Here is a 7,084-nt window from a genome sequence, read left to right as displayed (position 1 = left end):
AAAAGAAAGGAGAATCCTTAGTATTAGAAAGCAATCATTTCCAATGACTCGCAGGCAAGAATAATCTACAAAGTATATTAATTTAGTGATAAATTACAGAATTAAATGGTTAGATGTTTTCAGTATTACTTAATGTAGTAAAAACCAAGGGAAGAAAATTAAAACTTATCTCCCAAGATTTTTGATTTTAACATTTTACTATCCTATTACATTTTAGTCTAATCTTTGAAAATTGCAGATAATGATAAAAATTGAAGACACTGTCCGCTTTAGTCCCAGTACTCAGGAGGCAGAGGAAGGCAGATCTCTGTGAGTTCAAGGCCAGCCAGGTCTATATAGTGAGTTCCAGGCCTGCTGGGACCACAGGGAGACTGTGTTTCAAAAAAAAATTGAAGACATTTTATGCCAAGTCAGAATATTAATGATGGGGCAAAAAAAGATATTATGTGAGGTATGACTATAAATTATTATATTTACAAAAAACATGAATACACAAAAGTGTATATATACATATGTAGAGAGAAGCAGAGAATCATATCTACAGGAAACATAGTTTGTTCCCAGTATCGTGCCTTTTTGAAGGCTGTACACTCTTTGTTATTTTAATATGGAAATAAATTCAATGTGTCTTGCTTTATAGGGGTTATGAGATAATTTGTTTCAATAGTTGCTGCATGAGAAATGATGAATCCACATTACATTATCAGGGCATTATTAATATTAGTTGCACTGTGAATTAATAATGCCACATGCAATTTTCATGAATAATATCAAAAGGTTGATTTGCTTTATTTATTGAGTGCACTTAGAATGCACATCAGTATAAACCAGCAGTGCTGATCTTCAGTCACCTGCTAATTCAAAACAGCCAATCCTGAATATTTGAAATGTAAAAAATATTTTGATTAATAAGATGATTACATGGAAGATCAGTGGATTTCTATTTTATTAAGTTAAAATTTTAAATATTTATGTATTGTTGAATGTTATTAATAAAATTTTTCTGTAAAGCTAAATAGAAAGATAAGTTATAATAATCATTAAAAAGTCATCATTATATTTACATGTTCATTCATGACAATAACTAATTTTAGTGTTGCTCTTTGAAAATGTTGTGTAGTGACTTCCAAATTTTCTCTTAATTTAAAGAAATCCTGTTTCTTTAGTTTCCTTAAGATACATTGTGAATAAAATGCATTGAATTCACTTTGAAACTTTTAATGCTGCATATAGCTTGATATTTTAATAAATCAATCATGTGTTTAATGATTTAACAAAGAAATTCTATGAAAAAGTATTATCTTACTTCCAAATAGAAACTCTCATATCTTTCCCCCTACACTAAGCGAAGGCTAATATAAGGATAATTGTTCAATTTTTGGTAAATCTGTGGATTTGTTTTTCTTGGGGATCTTTGGGACTTACTCTTAAATAATTTGCATGATCTATCTATTGGAGATTATATATTAGAGACATAATGATAAATATAATGATGATTACCTGGCCTTGTCATTTTAATCCTAATTTATGAGTACTAACATATTTAAAAATTGTCACTATTTTTCTTTGCATCTTACCCCCACCTCTTTGTGGAACAACTGAACACATTGATTTGGATTTTCCTTTACATTGAAAGAGATATGTAAACATGTGAGACACTGGATAAAGTTCTTTTAAGACTAAGACATCATAAAGAGGTGCTTACATGTATGTGCACCTTCTAAAATATGTAATGAAACAGGTGACTACAGACAGAAATTCACAATGGTTATGTGTGATTGAAATTCCTCTGCTGTTACAAAACACCTAAAATATGAAATAAAGTGAAAAGGCTTTTTTTTTTAAACAGTGTTACACAGTTTTTGATACATATTTATTAGTTTCTATTGATATTGCTTACAGAGAAACAAAATGTAGGATTCTGGTAACAATGTGGCAGAGGGGACAATTCTCATCCTGAAGGAAGGAGAGACAGGGAGGAGCAAAGATTGAGATAGATATAGAGAAGGTCTTTCTGAGGATAGAGGCAAAATATGTGCTTCAATGTTGTATATCAGTGGCTTAATCTCTTCCAATCATGGCTGAATGGAGGAAGAGCTCTGAAGTCATGGCCATCATCCAATTGCCTTTCCACAAATCCTTTTTCTGAATCCTGATGTCCAGAGCCCAAATATTTAACACTTGAGACTCTGGGAGTTGATTTTGTAAGCGTAATGAAATGTTCCTGCCTTCCTAGACATCAAAAGTGTGGAAATCGTGAAAAGTAGCTTATTTGCTCTGCTATATATGTGGCAGCTTCTCAAATGTTCCATACCTCACACTGTGATTTTAGGTAGTGTTAGATGCCTAGGATAAGTGGCTCTGAGTTTGATTCTGCACAGTGCTTAAAAGCTCACATATCTCAAGGATCCTGAATCTCTCTATGCAAATCTATGTGATTTATTGCATATTATACATGTCAGAAATAGTACATATTTTCTATTAGAAAACTATGTAATTCCATGAAAACATCTGGGATTTTGAATGATTTCATGTAGCATAACAGTACTTAGGATTGAACTTCAAAATACAAACCACACTATAGAGAATGTATTAATGTAAACATGCTTTAAAAGATGCTCAGTATTCTTATAAGTGAAAAATCCCAATTTTTTCTTTAGTTTTTATTTTTAAGGGATATCATGAAAATCTTTGATTTTTACAGGGCAATACATTTGAGTAATGATAATTTCAATTCCCAGCTTTCTATGGGTTTTTTTCCTTTTCAATGCTAGCTACACAGGCATCATGTTACTATTCTTTCTCTTCATTTATTTGTTCAGATTTACAGATATTTAGCATCTCAGTTGTTCATGAATACTTTGGAGTGTCCACTCACATCTAATGAATTCCATACTCTGAACATGTCACTGACATTTTGAATATTATTCAATATACCAGTCAATTACAGAAATTAAATCCTTTGAAAAATGGCAATATATAACACCAGGTCACAGCACTTTTCCCAACACATATTGTAATAAACTCTGGGGACCGTATTTACATTGAGAGGAGATAATAGGGAATTGAATTCTCATTAATATGAAGTTATTCTGGAAAAATATAGGGAATTTCAAGAGGAGGGTAAATGTGATACAGATAAAAGTGGTGTTTCAAGACTGTCTTCAGTTCCTGAAGCTCTGAGTAATGAAACTGACAGCGAAACTGAATTATCACTAGGCAGTACTACTGAGCAGTCCCAGTTGAATGACTTAGGTTGTATTTTCCTATTACTATTGGTCAGAAGACAAGATTCTTGTTTGAGTTGTACGTATGTTCATAATCCTAGATGTCATGTTAGCAGAATACATGTAGAAATTTTTTTAATTTATTATTTTTATTTTTTGTGTATGCATGTATTGCCTGCTTGTAGATAAGTGCACCAATGTCATGCAATGCCCATGGAGGACAGAAGAGGCTGTCGGATCCCCTGGAACTGGAGTTATGGACAGTTGTTAGCTGCCATGTGTGTGCTGGGATTTGAATCTGAATCTTCTGCAAGAACAGTCAGTGTTCTTAACCACTGAGTCATATCTCCAGCCCTGATAGAAATTTTTAAAGGGCTCTGGGAGACTGTCTTTACATGATTAACCACAGCTGTGCTGTGTTCTCACAAAAACATATAGTGCTATGAGCTGAACATGCATGCCTGAATTAGGTTTTGTGTACTATACATAGTAAAATGCATGGTCACATGGAGCTCTCTCCCTTCTACTCTTCCCAATAGACACATGTCCACAGTTGACAAGAGTTCTCTGACTTCTGAGACCAACTGAACCATGTCATTCTAGCTCTATAGTGGAAGTTGAGGTAGTGCTAAAGTAACAGTTGTTCCCAGAGAAATATATTTGACTAAATATTCCACCCAGATTTTAATTTAGAAGTCTTGTCATGTCAGTACAAGGAAAGTTACCAACACTTACTAACCCTTTACTGAGACTTCAGGGATACCAAATAGAATTTTTTCAGTTGCATTAACTGACACACATCTAAGATCAGATATTGTTTTCCAATTCAATATTTCTGACACTGAAATATAAGACCTAGCTCATGTGCAGATAGTGAGTTTCATTGTGATGCAAAGAAACAAGTATGATATAAAATCAAAGTATGTATGTGGTTGTGTTGTATTCACTAGGAGTACCTAGGAGCACTAAGCTTGCTAGAATCATTTGCCAACCAGGGTATTTCCATTTCTCTTTATAGGAATCATTGACTTTACTTTCACTTTATCTATGTTTAAAAAATCAGGGTATGAAGAAATTTTAGTTGAATCATTTTTATTAACAACACAAACTATTGTGACTGGAATATTTTATGTATGTACATCACTGCACTTTCCTGTTTGCAACCATCAAACACCCTTGTCCTACATCTCAGAAAACAATGCCATTGTTACCCCTTTGTGCTTTGGATGTGTGTGTGTGTGTCTGTGTCTGTGTGTGTGTGTGTCTCTGTGTGTGTGTATTTCTGTACATATATATCCATATGCTTAATGTATAATATATGCATATACTTAAACATAATGGCTTTGAGAGTGAGACCATGTATTGATTTTAGAATATTTAATATTGATATAATTTAAATTTTCAATTTTTCTTGTGCAGATATGAGGAAGTAGAGCTGTGTGAGTATTGACCAAATTTTATATACAAATACATGTGAGATTTTCCAAGGTAAACCAAACAAATAAGAATGGCTTGTCTTAAGACTAGGGTGTTTGGTGAAAAGAAACTGGTTGTTGATAACAGGAGCCAAAATTCCAGAGAAACAGAGACTTCCAGAAGCCCAAGGAGTGAACACAGTTCTCCTCTCTCCACTGCAGACTCAGCTAATCCATCAGGACACAGTCAGGTTGGTTCCTAAGCCAATGTGGAATAGGATGCAGCACAGGAGGGAAAGTGACAGCAGCATGTCAGAATTGAAGTTTGGCCAGTGTTCTGGCACTAAATGAAGGGAAGAGAAACCAGGAAGCAGGGAAGCCTACAGACCCTATTCCTATACTATGGAATGATTGGGAAGTCAGGGTCTTTCTCCAGGAGTAAGAAATTGTTGAATGTAAAGTCCATCACCCAGGAAAGATCTATAAGAAAGGTAAAGCCATTTCCAAATGTCTTCATCGGGGGGATATGACTAAGATGTGGAAGGGATGTCCCTAACTGCTTCAGAGACTGCTAGGTATGTCCTGGATCATTTGTATTGAGAGACCAAGTAGTGAGCCTGTGTTCTTTCCACATGGAGAGGCTGTGTGCAGGATCCTGGGCTAGAGTCCTGGAATCAGCTACTTTCCAAGTCCACTCAGTGATGGTGCTGCTGCTCTATCTCCCATGTACCCTCAGTCTCCAGAGTTCCTGAAATCTCCTAGGGACCTCCCCCCTCCTGTATTCTCCATGGTACAGGATCCTCTGGCAGCCCTGGAACATAAACACTTCATAGATAGCTCCACACCTGCTTCCTGCCATGGTTCCAAAAGGTCCGAGCTACCAGCAGCCATGCTCAGCCACTTGCAACCAATCAGATCCTCAATGAAGACCCTCTTTGGAACAGAATTATGCAATTTTGTAATTGTTGGTTTATTCCTCCACTTACTATAAGAACTAAGGAAAAATTCAGAAAAAGACCAATGGACACAGAGTCTACTGAGGAATACATAACAGTAGACTTTAGACTCGGTTATGCTCAGAGCCCTAGAGACTGGAATGTACTGGATGCTGTCACCAGCAAATCACCTAGATACTGAGTCCACTGATATGTGACAAGGATACTTATTTGTTCCATTCCCATATGACTGAATGGTTAATGACACTCCCTCAACTTCTCTTAAAAAGGAGTAATTCTTGTTTTGGGAACCCTCCAGATTTTCTCACATTCCATAAAGCTGCAATTACTGTTAACAGGATATTAGGATGAAGTTTTTAACAGGAGAATTGGGGTTATTAGGCCAAAAATATTCATACCTTAGCCACACACTTGTAGGACATGAAATTATTTTGGTCTTATGTTTGTCTTTTCGAAAATTGATATTGTAAAGAAAATATGAAGTTTTCTTTTTGGTAATGTTTACTCAAAAACTCCATGTAAGAATACAAGAAGAAAGATGCTGGGAACGTTGTCAAGGTGGAAAGGATAACCTCACACTGGAGAACATTTGGTGAACACAAATTACACTTTGTATGCCTTTCAAATATGGTAATAATGTAGGATATTGTGTTAGATGTGGTGGGAGTAGGGTGGGGTCGACAAGGGGATGGGCATTTAAATATCAAAATACATTGTTTGAAATTCTAAAATAAGAAAATCCTCAAATAAATTCTAGGGCTGGAGAGATGGCTCAGTGGTTAAGAGCACTGGCAGATCTTGCAGAGGACCAAGGTTCCCTTCCCAGAACCCACATGGATGCTAACAACCATCTGTAACTCCAGTTTTGGGGGATCTGATGCCCTCTACTGACGTTCTAGGGAATTGCATGACATGGGTGTACCCACCTTCATGCAGGCAATAAACTTATACACATGAAAAAATAGTGAATAAATAAATATTTGTAAGAAACGGAAGAGGTGCTGGGTGTGGTGGTGAACACCTTCAATCCCCGCACTTGAGAGACAAAAGTAGGTGGATCTCTGTGAGTTCAAGGCCAGCCTGGTCTACTGTTGGGACATGCTGTCCTGGCCTCCATCTGCACCTCCCCCGCAGTGACCTTTTGGGCCTCGTGGTTCCTCAGTCTCAGAATTGTTTACCAGCTCATTTCCCGGTATCAGGCCCTGAGAACACCATGACCTGGCACTGACCCTGCGGTCATGTGACAGCTCCCTCGCCCCTCGTTGGGTCAGCTGCCTTCTGGGCTAGGGTATAAAAGCAACCTGGGGCTGAGAAATAAAGGCTTCTTCTGCTACACTAAAAGTGTGATTGTCTCTTCAATCCTGACATCCTCCGCTCAGAGATCAGCTTCGTGCCACGCAGGTGTGGCAATTGGAGGTTCCACTGAGATCTGAGAAAATTGGAGGTTCCACTGAGATCTGAGAAAGAGAGGTAAGCGGACAGGGTC

The sequence above is a fragment of the Nannospalax galili genome, unplaced genomic scaffold (genome assembly GCF_000622305.1).
Source record: "Nannospalax galili isolate Female #2095 unplaced genomic scaffold, S.galili_v1.0 scaffold832, whole genome shotgun sequence".
Classification (NCBI taxonomy): Eukaryota; Metazoa; Chordata; class Mammalia; order Rodentia; family Spalacidae; genus Nannospalax; species Nannospalax galili.
The sequence above is the reverse complement of the archived record's forward strand: the minus strand, read 5'-3'. Positions refer to the sequence as shown.